Source organism: Carcharhinus amblyrhynchos, chromosome 10 (assembly GCF_965287045.1).
Source record: "Carcharhinus amblyrhynchos chromosome 10, sCarAmb.v2.hapA, whole genome shotgun sequence".
In the NCBI taxonomy this organism is placed as follows: Eukaryota; Metazoa; Chordata; class Chondrichthyes; order Carcharhiniformes; family Carcharhinidae; genus Carcharhinus; species Carcharhinus amblyrhynchos.
Genome location: NC_137333.1, coordinates 98,509,414 through 98,523,621, shown reverse-complemented (window position 1 = coordinate 98,523,621; position 14,208 = coordinate 98,509,414). Strand labels below are relative to the sequence as shown.

Sequence of the window (14,208 nt, the reverse complement as noted above, 5' to 3'; positions counted from 1 at the left end):
AAAAGTCTGCAACAAGACTTTTCAACAGTTTCTTATCCAATCTCTTTTTGTACTGTAACATTGTGAGATTCTCTAAGGTCAGTGTTTTGTTTTTAACTGGCTGTGGAAAAAGTATTTGAAAGTTTTTGAGGTGGCTGATCTTTCCATGGATAAACATTTTGTGTCTTACTTTAAAGTTATAATGTCCATATTAAAACATCGTGGCCCAGACAGCGGATAGATATAACAAACTACCTAAGGAACACAGCTCTTCCTTCTGAAGTTTGCAATGATGTTATCTGCCATTCAGTTGAGCTGCAGGAATTGAAACAGATATCCAATTAATTTTACTCCGCTGATCATTCCTTGTGAATATTACAATTTTCCTTTTGACTCAGCTTGTGGCTGAAGTTACGACATAAAATGAAGAAGCCAGGCGCACAACACTCGTTTCTTGGGGAAGAATAAGTTGAGAGGTGTGCTGAAAAGATGAATGAGTATCAGAAAGGGTAGCATTACTTAGCTTTATTGTCCATCCCTGTAGCAAAGAAATCACCTGCATTTCAGCATCAACATATATTTATTTGATATTCAGTGAGAAAAAAGTATTTCCAAATGGGCCAGCAGAATATATAATGGGAAACCTTATTCACTAAGCAGGGGATCTTTAACTCAGTTAATACTTGTTGCTGTAGTCACTGTGTTTCTTAATGCAGTTTTGAAAATTTCCATCTCTGTGCGATATTGATGCAGTGTCATTGATTTGAAATATTTTCTACATATATACATTCTTTCATGAGTTGTGGATTTCAAAGACTAGGCCAGCATTTAGTGCCATCCTTTAATTGCCCCATTGAAGGTGGTGGTGAGCTGCCTTCTGGCTTACATTACACTATAATGAAGTTGCTGTGAAAATCCTCAAGTCACCATCCTCCAGCACCTGTTCAGGTACACTAAGGGAGAATTTATCATGGCTAGTCCATCGAATCAGCACATTTCCCAGACTGGAAGGAAACCAGAGCACTTGGAAGAAACCCACAGACAAGCTGGGAATCAAATCTGGATCCCTGGCGCTGTGAGGCAGCAGCAGTAGCCACTGTGCTACCATGCCACACCATGAGCTTGTTGAAAGAATGCCTGAGACTCTGATTATATCTTTAACAGGCCTGATAGGCTTGAAGTCCAGTCCTTTAATCATTGACCTACAAAATGTCATCTTTTGAGAAGGAAAAATCATCTCAAGTGTAAAATAATCTTTACCTTTCTTATTATATGTACTTTCTTCCTCCCTATAGAACACTGACAAGGAGCGTGACCAAGAGGAATATACTCATAAGAAGGATCGGACATCAAATTGCACATTTTAAGTTTCACACTTGGGTTTTGCTACATGGCCTGCCTGTGCCTATGAAGACTTTGTACAAAGAAGCGCATTAGGAGATTCTAGACGGAATCATGGTTTGACTTCAGAACCGAACAGTATGCTGTGACTAAAAGGTGTACGCTAAGGATTGGAGGTCTGAACTGGAATTTTACTTTACATGGATATGTGATATCGATTATGTAATGGAACTCCCAAATTTTTTATAACTATATTATTACATGTCCATTACGATGGCTGTTTTTAATAATTAAATCCCTGTTTCAGCTATTTTAAAATGCGGTATTAAGCGATGGATCGAGATTTCTTCATTATTGTAAAATTGCCTTGATTGAAAAGCACAAGTATTTCCTTATAATGTTTTATTTTTTAAAAGAATTATTTGTGTTTATAGAGATGTAAAACTATGGTCATTTCACTTTGTATATACGGATATCTGAAATAGATGCACTATGCAAATATAATTTTTTCAGATTTTATGGTTTTTGTTTTGAGTAGAATCAGGATGTGTTTTGAGTTTTTTTTTAAAAAATGTATATAGACTTTATGTTTAAAGGGATCATCCTAATTACCAGCATCATGCCATTTTTTTCTTTATTTTGAGATGTAAGTATTTAATGTCTGCAAAACGCTGGAGTTATCACTGGCTCCTGTAAGTTAAAACTGCTTTCGCACTCCTTAAATTGCAGATTCATTTTTTTCCTAAAACAGGCTGACAATTTGAATACTGTTGATCATTGCCAAAGCTGCAATGGCACACAAGTCTTTTACAGCTTAAAAATCTTTTATGGATTTTAATTCTAAAACTTTTCATCTGTTTATCCCACATCTTGAAGTCGTACCTTTTCTTGCATGGGCTTAACTTCAATTTTTGAAAAGTAAATGTATGGGAAGGATGATGTAGAGGTGCCAACGCTGGATTGGGGTGAGCACAATAAGATGTCTCACAACACCAGATTAAAGTCCAACAGGTTCATTTGGAATCACAAGCTTTCGGAGCACTGCTCCCTCATCTGGAGAGTGACGAAAGAGCAGCTCTCCAAAAGCGCGTGATTCAAAATAAAGCTGATGGCAAGGAGATGGTCATCAAAGCTAATGAACCCGAGTGGACCGTTGTGAATGGATTATAACTTGCTAAGTAGTGGAATAAACATATCTGTCTTGGATAAAATATTAATACACCAGAATTTCTTTATTGTATAGGAGAAAACACAACATTTTTTTTATTGTCTTGGTCATGAAGGTTTCTGTTGTGCTTACCTTGACGTGTGTTTGAATACATTTTTGTGATGTATTTAAATCGCTTGGAAACCCAGTATAGCACTAAATTCTGACCATTGTGAAATAATGTCTCATCACTGCTGTTTGCTATGTGATATGTTAACTTTCTTCCTTCACTCACAATCCCCAGCCTCCCAAACACTCTAAATGGTTCCTCCCATATTATTTCTTAATCGGGGGTTGGTTATATAACCTATCACTCCCAGTTTGGCAGCTGTGAGGTGTCCTGTGCTGTTTAGCATGGTCAACATGTTCGATCCATTCCTAGCTCCCCTTCCCTTGATGACCTAGATGACCTAAATCATTGTGCGCGAAATCATGGCACTCAGTGGCAAGCTTTATTCATTTGCATAACACACACAATGCCTTATGTTTTTTTCTTAAAATATCATAAAGAACCCCATAGAGAGAGTACCTGATTCTCACTGAGTATCGGTGCATAGCCTGCTTCTCAGAATCACAGGCCATGAAGATCTGCGCTTTGAAACCTAGCTCATGCACTGAATTTTACGGTTTACATTTAATGTTATCCAACTGTATGTTGCTTGGTTGAGTTTGATTAACGCAAGGCCAGATAAATGAGGAACAGCTAACTGCGCAAATACATAAATGTGAAGTTGAAGGAAAGCTGCAAGTATGTTTGTTGTAAAGATATTTACATAGCATCCTTCATTTGCCAACCTACAATATCCTGTTTTTCTGTGACTACGTTTTGTATAATGAGATACTGTTCAAGTTTAAGGCTTTTAATCAACCTCCTTTTTATCCAGTGGCGATTTAACCTGTATAGACGTTGCATTCTAAGTAGCCTTACTATTGCTGTACAGAGACAAATTTCTTACTTGTTTTATGTACGACAATTCTTAATATGATCTCTTTTTAAATGTATGCTCTTGAATAATGTGTAAAAGAAAGAAAGTTGAGAGGTTTTGCTTCCATTTTTAGCAGGATTGCACTGTACATTTTGAAGACATTTTTTAGGTTTACAACTTTCCACATTTGTGGGCATGAACATGGCAGGTAACTGTCACTGCGCACAGTCTGATTTGGGTGCGATTTACATCCTGTAAATACGAGCAAAAATATAAAGTTAAGCGCATTTAGACTGGAAAAAGGGGATTAACCACTGGTGATAACCATTGTAAAATTAAAAAAAACTGCACCTCCCAAGAAACTGACCCATTTGAGGACTGTCAAAATGAAAAAACAAAGCTCTGTTTATTGTGTATTTGTTATGTAATTGTATTGTACATGCTGAAATACAAATGTTTATTGCTGTTGGAAATCATTTTTAGCCAAATGAATTTGTTTCAGAGGAACTAATGACAATCTAATGATAAGTAATTGGTATCAGGGTTTTGACATTGTTTCTTCCTTTTTGGTGCTTCGTTTCTTTGCTGTCACAGCCTCTACCAATTCAGACATTTTAAATCAAATGGAGAACTGAGAACATGCAATTTTATTTATTTTTTAAAAAGGATTGCCCTCCCCCACATGTGCCTTGATCCGTGTATTCTGAATCGTGATTAAGATAATAGACATGAGTCCCAAGGTCTGTATCTCTTGCAATGTTCCTTGCAGCTAGCTTGTTACGAACCTGTTGAGGTGGATTAGATCTACAGCTTTTGTTTTCAAACAGCTTCCAACTTCCTAATTGTCAGAGTAGTTGTGCTTCACCAAACGGCCTGGTTAAAGTCGCTGTGCTCTCTGACTATTGATGTGAAGAAGCAACTCGTTAGACCATAAGATATAGAAGCAATTTAGGCCAAGGCAGCTTTGTGTTATATCAGTGGACAGATAATCCAAGGATCTGGATTAATGATCCAGAGAAATGGGGTAGAATCAAATGGCCATCCCCTGAAAGCAGCCTGAGGGGCTGATTGCAAGTTGCTTAATGGGACAGCAAGGTATAGGGTGTAGAGTCTATCATCATCCTAATTTCCTTTCCCTACTCTCCCTCCTTTCCCCCCCCCCCCCCCCCCAAATTAAATCTTGGGAGGACAACCTTCCTTTCTCCCCCTCTCCCTCCACACCCCCCGCCCCCTTAGGCTAATTGATCATCAGACCATAATATTTAGGAGCAGAATTAGGCGATTCAGTCCATTGAGTCAATTCTGCCATTCAGTCATGGCCAATAAGTTTCTCAACCCCATTCTCCTGCCTTTTCCCCATAACCTTTGATTCCCCTACCAATCAAGAACCTAGCTATCACTGTCTTAAATATACTCAGTGACCTAGCCTCCGCAGCCTTCTGTGGCAATGAATTCTACAAATTCATCACCCTCTGGCTGAAGAAATTCCTCATCAATTCATTAGATTTCATCTTTAAACCTGTACTATTTTTAATGTAGTTATACATGTCCTGCTGTGTACACTTCAGGTCAAAATATGTATGGGTCATTTTGATCTTGAAGGCTGCTTAACAAACCTCAAGACCCTGCTTGACGGTTTGCAGAACTTTTCCATGTCCTCTACAATTTGGAGTTAGCCTTTGCCCAACATATGACTGTGTGATAACATGACCACAAGGTTGTAACATGAAGCTCTGTTGGTGTACTGGATGCTGCCACCTCACGGATTGATAAACACTGAAGTGAGAGGAAGCCAGTTGTACTTCCACAAGCTGCTTCTTTGTGTTAACTATTGAAAATAACAGAGCACACCATCATTATGTGACCTGTTAGTGAGCTGAATTGACTTTCAAATCTCTGACACTAATCCGCTCTAACCCCTTCAGAAGAGAAAACACCCCCCAACCCTCACCCCCTTTGGTGACTGTTCCTGCTCCAAAGTTTGTTGAGTTTCTTGAATTCTAGCAGTCTGAAGGCCAAAGGTCTGGCCTCTGACTCTCCCCCTAGTTCAATGTGATTGGGAATTAGCCGATCAAACCTGCTCCCACCCTTCCCAGGTATGAGCTCCTCTGGAGAAGTTACCCTCTCTCTGGGGTCAAGTGAAAGGGTCCATTGCAGCATGTTTGGTGAAAGTTACTGGAATGCATTAGAAATCATAAAATCCTACAGTACTGAAGGGGCCCATCGAATCTGTACCAACCACAAATCCCGCCCAGGCCCTATCCCCACAACCCCTAGCTGGTCCCCTTGACAGTAAGGGGCAATTCAACATGGCCAATCCACCTAATCTAAACATCTTTGGGTGGTGGGAGGAAACCCATGCAGACATGGGGAGAACATGCAAACCCCACTGAAAGTGACCCAAACCGGGAATTGAACCCGGGATCCCTAACGCTATGAGGCTGCAGTGCTAACCACTGTGATGCCCCAATCGAAGGAAGTTTTGTTGTCTTAAGCTGATGGGATATGCAAGAAACACCATTCTGTCAGATGTTTCTTCTGGGTCTAATCCTCATTCCAGAAGCTTGATGATGTGTGGACGTTAGCCCCTTTTGTGAGTCAGATTGAACTTTAATTAATCAACCTCTTATTTGCCCCAGGCTAAGGAGTCACATCTCTTCAAACACGGCTGTTGCCATGAAAACTTGAAACAACACAAGGTAGATCGGTGTTTTGGGATTTTTTTCATGAACTGTCACTTCTCAGTGCAACCTGTAAATCAAGTAATGTATAAAAAGACCTGTCAAAACAAAGTGCAGATGATTCTTCAGCAGTAATTGAGTGTGAGGTGCGATGATCTAAATCTGTCTAATTACTGCAATCATGTGAACAAGTTTAATTTTGTAAATCAATTTTGCAGCATTGTACAGTCACTGATTTATTCTTTAATTTGCTCTAGTATAGCCAAACAGCTGGATTTGCCTTACAGGATTGTTATTTTTGCAGCACCTAATAAACCAGCATTCTATATTTGTGTTGTGTTTTTTTTGTTCCCCTAGGTTGCTAAGAAACACTTTTGTAGAGATGTGATCATACTTGCACGCACCAATCAATTGAACTCCATGACCGATTCTATTCATTTCACAGAATAGAATTACACAAATGGTTATTCTAATCAAATCTCCTTCCAAATATTGATATTGAGGAGCTTGTGGTAACACCGTACTTCCCATTATAGAGGGAGGAGAGGAAAATAAATCATCCTTGGCCAAGTCTTGATGGGGGAAGCAGGTCAGTCTAACCTGGTCATGTAGCGATGGTAATGAGCATCTCCAGTCAAAGCCAACTGCCATCGTTAGCCAAATTAGGCTGTGGAGTGATGAGAGCTAGTAGCGGTGAGGGTAATGTGAACATTTCTCTCCCTTTCTCACTCCCCCACAACAAACTAAGAAATTGGTAAATGATTGTGTGATCTGTCTGAGCTAATTGTGGAATAACAGTAAGCAATGGAACTGAACCAATCCAGAAAAGCTTTATTTGCTGCATTTGATTTTTATTTGATTTATTATTGTCACATGTATTAATAGCGTATGGGCTGAAGGTTTTGTTTAAGTTAGGGCATCATGATCAGCACAGGCTGAAGGGCCTGTTCCTGTGCTGTACATTTCTTTGTACTTTGGTGTAGTAATGAGTGATATTTGATTTGATTTATTATTGTCACGTATTAACATACAGTAAAAAGTATTGTTTCTTGTGCTATAAGACAAAGCATATTGTTCATAGAGAAGGAAACAAGAGTGCCAGTGCAGTTTTACAGTCATAGCTAGGGCATAGAGAAAGATCAACTTAACGTGAGGTCCATTCAAAAGTCTGATGGCGACAGGGAAGAAGCTGTTCTTGAGGCAGTTGGTATGTGACCTCAGACTTTTGTATCTTTTTGCTTGTGCAATTTGTGATCAGACAAAAACAGGACGCTAAACGCTTGAAGCAGGTGCAGAATGTTTCTCAGCAGTTTCCATCAGTCTATGAATTTTCTAAGTTGAAGCCAAAGACCACCTGAGATCTAACCTAACTCATTTGGTGCTAAAGGCAACTCAGCAAACCATCGAAAATATTAGGGGTCAGCAACACGATGTTGGATGCATCTGAGATCATTTCTAGGATGTAGTTATCAACATCGGGAAACCACAAAAACTTGTATTCATTTGGCACCTTCAATGTAATGCAAAGCCAGAAGGTGCTTCACTGGAGATAAGTCAAAATATGAGACCAAGCTGCATGACAATAGGTCAAATAACCAAAAGCTTTTCCAGAGGTAAGTTTTAAGAAGTGCCTGAAAGGATTTAAGAAAGCTATAGGGAGGGAATTCCAGAGCTTGAGGCCCCGGCAATGGAGGGGCACAATGGTGGTGCAACTGTTATAATTGGGAATTTACAGGAGGCCAGAATTAGAGGAGAACAGGTACCTCAAGAGTTGTGAGGCTAGAGGAGGTCACAGAGGAGTGAGGCCGAGGAGGAATTTGAAAGCAAGGCTGAGAATTTTTTCAACTCGAGCCATTGTTTGACTGGGAGCCAATTTTAATTCAGCAAGCACAGGGATGATCAGGAAATGGGAATTGCTGTGAGTTATGACACGGCAGCTGGGTTTCAGACGACCTCCAGTTGATGGAGGGTAGATTGTGGGAGACTGGCCAGGAGTTATTGGACTAGTCAGGTCTGGAGGCAATTAAGCCATGAAATGAAGGTTTTGGCAGCAGATGAGCTGAGACAGACAAAGTCGAATGATGTTACGTAGCTAGAGATGAGCAGTGTTCCTGAGGGCACTCGTGTCAGAAGTTCATCTCTGGCTCTCGTGTGGCACAGGTTACTAACAGACTGACTTAACTGTCACAAGGGAGAGGGATGAAGTCAGAAGCTAGGGGATAGGTTTTGGGATAGGGACCAAAAACTGGCAAAACCAACACCAATCAGTGACTTGAATTCTGTATTAAGTAGTACCAAAGACAATTGATTTTGATGTGTACGATGTTACTACCCTATATTGTTGACATTGTCATTTCAGTCTGCTCCCTCAAGTAAGAGGAAAGTGTGGTATCATGCAAATTTATAAAGTCATGAAACCCACACTTGCATGATGCCTCTGGGTAAATTAATTTTGGATCAGTGTCTCCAGTGCTGAGTGATTTAAGACTAACGTGTAACAGCAGTCGGTGTGTTTCAAATTAAAACCTACCCCAGTTCATCTATCTGCACTTGCTGTAAGGACAGGATTTTGATTATTTGGAACGAGGTATGGAATTGATAGACTCCCACAATTAACAAGGGAATTTTTGTGGGTCATTGTGTTTAGCAAATGAAATTGGGGAGGATTAACTGTTGGTGGAAAAGTGTATTGAAATTTCTTTCAGACACTAAAATGTGCAAATTTTAAAAGGTCAAGATCAGTATTACTAGCTTTAAAAGAAATTCCATCTTCAAGAATACGTTCTATTTTCAATGCTAACCTTTGTGCCCGCCCCCCCCGCCGCCGCCGCCGGTGTTTAAGACATTTACCATTTACCCAAGTTGCCTATACCAGTTTCCTTTTCAGAATTTTGAAAACTTCAATTGGGTAATTCTAAAATTCATCTTACTTCAACTTCCCACTTAGTACCTGGATTATGTAGTTTGCCTCTATTTGCTTCAGAACAATAATATCTTTTCTTGGATTAGGTGAACAGAATTGCATGCAGACCTCCAGATAGAATCCCATCAGCATCTTGTAATTATACACCTTCTTTGATTTGTAGTGATGGGCCGTGCCTTGGACCCCAAGTTTGAAATTTCTTCCCTCACTTCTCATGACTATCTGTCTCTCGTTTATCCTTTAAGTCACTTCGTTAAGCCATACCTCTTTTGCCTTCGGTTTTCTGATGGAATATTTTCTTGTGTGCCTCATTTCTGTTGCTTCAGGGAAGCATCTTGGGATGTTTCATTTATGTTAGCGGTGCTATGTAAATGCAAGTTGTTGCTGTGGTTGTCGCTGACTATCCTGCAACCATGCACTGCCCTGACTATTTATCCACAAGTGCTCTAGCACCCTCGTTGCACCTTAATTATGATTATCGAATTTGAGACATCAATTGGAAACTGGCTTTAGTTACTTTAGCTCAGTCGGCTGAACAACTGGTTATTGATGCAGAGTGACACCAACAGCGTGGGTTCAGTTCCCATACCGGCTGAGGTTATTCATGAAGGCCCTACCTTCTCAACCTTGTCTCTCGCCTGAGGTGTGGTGATCCACCAGTCACTGCTTATGATCACTTTTATCTTTTGTGCTTAGTGTCTTGGTGAAACTTTATTTTGACATTGTTATCCCATACTCAAGAAATACATTTCCATACACCACATTGGCGCAACACTTTACAGCGTACTCCACTTTGTTGCATGGTTATCATAAGATTCTGAACCGGCAAGCTAATGCTGCATTTAACATATTTTGGGACTGCTTTCTTTTTCTTTATAAATATTTACATAATCAAGTATTCAGTAAGTATTGATTGAATTATAAAATAGTCCTTAATACTTCTGGTTGCTCAAAATGGTTTTCAGAAGATGTAAGCTCGCATGTCGGAACCATTAGCCAAGCTTGTACTTGTCCTGAGGATTCTGTGTTAGGCAACCTTGAGCTACTGAAATGATTTGGAGGAAAATGTAACTGGTTTGATTAGTAAGTTTGTTGACGGCACAAAGGTTGGGGATTTGTGGATAGCGACGAGGACTGTCAGAGGATACATACAGCAAGATGCAGATCGGTTGGAAAGATAGGAGATGGAGTTTAATCTGGACAAACGTGAGGTAATGCATTTTGGAAGGTCGAATACAGAGGGAAAATATACAGTAAATGGCAGATACTCTTCAGAGTATTGATAGATGGATCTGGGGTAGAGGTACACAGGTCACAAAGTGAAAACGCAGGTGGGGAAGGTCAAGAAAGCAAATGACATGCTTGCTTTCATTGGACAGGACATTGAATTTAAAAATTGGCAAGTCATGTTGCAGCTTTTTAGAACCTTGGAATATAGTGTTCAATTCTGGTTGCCACACTCCCAGAAGGATGTGGAGGCTTTGGGGATGGTACAGAAAAGATTTACCAGGATGTTGCTGGTATGGAGTGTATTAGCTATGAGGAGAGGTTGGAGAAACTTGGTATGTTCTCATTGGAACGACAGAGGTTGAGGTGCAAACTGATATAAGTGTACAAGATTGAGAGCCGTGGACAGTCAGAAGATTTTTCCCAGGTTGGAAGAGTCAATTACTAGGGGGCATAGTAATGATAGACAGGGGAATTAAGGGTTATGGGGAGAAAGCGGGAAAGTGGAGCTGATCCACTTCAGTTAAGCCATGATCTTATTGAATGGCGGGGCAGGCTCGAAGGGCTAGATGGCCTACTCCTGCTCCTATTTCTTATGTTCTTACGTTCATAGGTTTAAAGTGCAAGGTTTCAAGGAGATGTACGAGACTAATTTTTAGGATGGTGGGTGCCTGGAAGTCGCAGCCAGGGGATGTAGTGGAAGCAGATACAATAGTGAGTTTTAAGGACCATCTTGACAAATACATGAATAGGATGGGAATAGAACAGTATGGTCCCTGGAAGGATAGGGGGCTTTAGTTTAGGCAGCCAGCATGGTTGGCGCAGGCTTGGACGGCCTGATCCTGTGCTGTAATTTTCTTGTTTTCTGTATTGCAAGAATTTTGTTCTTCGGTGATGGCACTCCCATGCTTACTAGGTAGGGTTTCCAACTCAGACAATGATGAACACCGATGCACAGGAACAGGAGTGGGTCATTTGTCCCCTCGAGTCTGTTCCACAAAGAAGATGAGAATGAATTTACATTCTGGTATCAGGCTAGTGAATCTGTGCAGTAATTCCTCCAGTTTGTTGGCAAAAACTGAAGGCAGCGTTCCAGCTGGAATCTGATCAAGTGTGTGCACAGCTCAAACATCTCATCAGTTTTGTGTTCCAACTCCTCTTTAAGATATAGACCCTGGTCTTTTTGATTACTTCCTGTATCCTGACTGTGACCTTTGTGACTTGTGTGCATGTGCTAGTCAGAATAATGTGTTACTTGGAGGACAATGTAAAGGCGATGATGTTCACTGTGTATCCTGCAGCAGAACATTTGGAACGTTTTGTCCCTAATCATCCAAAAAAGCAAATAGTTTAGGTGTCCGCATTTCATTGTCTCAAAGACAACAGGTTCTCCTTGGTTGCCTACCAAACTGACCACTGTAAAAATGTACAGAGTACATTCATGCCTACCTTTAATACCAGAAGGTTTTGGTTTCACATCTATGTGAAATTTGGTTTCACATTTATGTGTAGACCCAAGAGATGTTAAATCAAAATGGAGTGAGAATCACTTCCCAAAGTCTTCTGTAAGCCCTGACACCAGATTCAGGCCAGTTGCATGTCCACAGTGTTAGTGCAAAGTGGTTTCACATCCCAGAGCTATTCTAGCTTTTAACTGTTGCATTCTCAATGTATTATCACCCCTTTTTAAGAAATCCTTGTGCCATCATGAAAATTAATTCACAATTTAAAGTCTCCCATTGTCCCACTTTGGATTTCCACTCTATACCTATGCACTTCTTCCTAGATTGAATCCATGACTTGGCGCTCCATACCCAAGGAATACCAGCTTTGGGTATCCTAAGTTGGTATTTTACCAGGATGTTGCCTGGTATGGAGGGGAGATCCTACGAGGAGAGACTGAGAGATTTGGGGTTGTTTTCGCTGGAAAGAAGGCGGCTAAGAGGGGACCTTATTGAAACATATAAGATGATTAGAGGTTTAGACAGGGTGGATAGTGATAGCCTTTTTCCTAGGATGGAGAAAGCTAGCACGAGGGGGCACAGCTTTAAATTAAGGGGGGGTAGTTATAGGACTGATGTCAGGGGTAGGTTCTTTACCCAGAGGGTGGTGAGGGACTGGAATGCCCTGCCAGCTGCAGTTGTAAATGCGCCTAGTTTGGGGGCGTTTAAGAGATCTGTGGATAGGTTTATGGACGAAATGGGATTGGTTTAGATTAGTGGGTTAGTGTTTTTTTTTTAAAAGCTGGTCGGCGCAACATCGTGGGCCGAAGGGCCTGTTCTGCGCTGTAATGTTCTATGTTCTATGTTAAGTCTTTTTTAAATTCATTCATGGAACGAGCACCTATTGCCCTCGGGAAATGTAGTTGAGCCACCTTGACAACTGAGTGGCTTGTTTGGCTATTTCAGATGGTCTGGAGTCAAACTGGATAAGGATGCTATATTTACTTCCCTAATGGATATCAGTGAACTGGGTGGGTTTCTTCTTGTGGACAGCACAGTGGCACTTTGGTGAGCGCTGTTGCCTCACAGTGCCAGAGACCTGGGTTCAATTCCCGGCTTGGGTCACTATCTGTGCGGACTTTGCATGCTCTCCCGGTGTCTGCAAGGGTTTGCTCTGGATTCCTCCCACAGTCTGGAAGACATGCTGGTTAGGTGTGCTGACCCAAATAGGTGCTGGAGTGTGACGACTAGGGGAATTTCACAGTAACTTCATTGCACTGTTAATGTAAGCCTTACTTGTGACTAATAAATAAGCTTTAAAGCTTTCTTTAGTTACATCTGGTAGTTTGCCTGGTTACTAATGCTAGCTCTTTATTTCAGATTACTCGACGAACTGAATTTCAATTTCTCAGGTGTCCAAGTGAGATTTGAATTTGTGGGTTAAATTTTACAGCCCCATCGGGGAGGCCAGAAAATGTGGTGAGCCATTCATAAGTTATACAGTCATACAGTCATAGAGCAATGCAGCACAAAAACAGGCCTTTCGGCCCAACCCATCCATGCCGTCCATGGTTCTCTCTCAGCTAGTCCCAACTGCCTGCTTTCGGCCTTATCCTTCTAATCCCTTCCCATCCATGTACTTATCCCAATGCTTTTTTAAATGTTGCTATTGTATCTGCCTCAACCACTTTCTCTGGCAGCTCATTCCATAAACACACCATCTTCTGTGTAAAAAAAAATTGCCCCTCCGTTTCCTTTTAATTCTTATCCCTCTCACCTTAATCCTATGCCCTCTAGTGTTCAATTCCCTTACCCTGGGAAAAAGATTACATGTGTTCATCCCATCTATGCCCCTTATGACTTTATACACGATACTCCAAGTGCAGCCTTGCCAACAACTTATACAACTGTAACTTAACGTCCTGACTTCCACACTCAGTGCCCTAACTGATGAAGGCTAGTGTGCTAAACACCTTCTTCACCATTCTGTGTACCTGTGGTGCACTTTAAAGAAACCATGTACTTGGACTCCTAGCTCCCTCTGTTCCTTAACACTCCCCAGGGCTCTACCATTCACTATATAAGTCCTATCCTGGTTTGACGTCCAAAGTGCAACACCTCACACTTACCTGTATTGAAATCCTTGGCCCACTTCGCTAACTGATCAAGAGCCCCCCCTGTAATTTCTGATAACCTTCTCCGCTATCAACAATACCTACTAATTTGGTATCATCCTCAAACTTATTAACCATACCTTGTACATTCACATCCAGATCACTTACACAAATAATGAATAACAAGGATCTCAGAACTGACCCCTAAGGCACACCACTAGTTGCAGGCTCCCTGCCATTGAGCCAATTTTGAATCCATTGACTTTAGGAAAATCCTGCCAGTGGGAGGGGCTGTAAAATTCTACCACATGTCTCCGAAACATTAGTGCAGACGCCCACTTCATAAAGCAACCACTGTGTTGCAAAGC

At 41.0% G+C, this 14,208-nt stretch overlaps 1 protein-coding gene across 1 annotated transcript in view; it reads left to right on the top strand.

The window, feature by feature from the left end:
* The window catches only part of prkx (protein kinase X-linked), a 110,134-nt gene extending 105,528 nt beyond the window's left edge, over positions 1 to 4,606 (top strand). Inside the window, exon 9 of the mRNA XM_080197664.1 lies at positions 1,275 to 4,606. The gene's annotated coding sequence lies outside the window, so the exon portion shown is untranslated. The remainder of the gene's footprint in view (positions 1 to 1,274) is intronic.
* Positions 4,607 to 14,208: the final 9,602 nt, after the last annotated feature.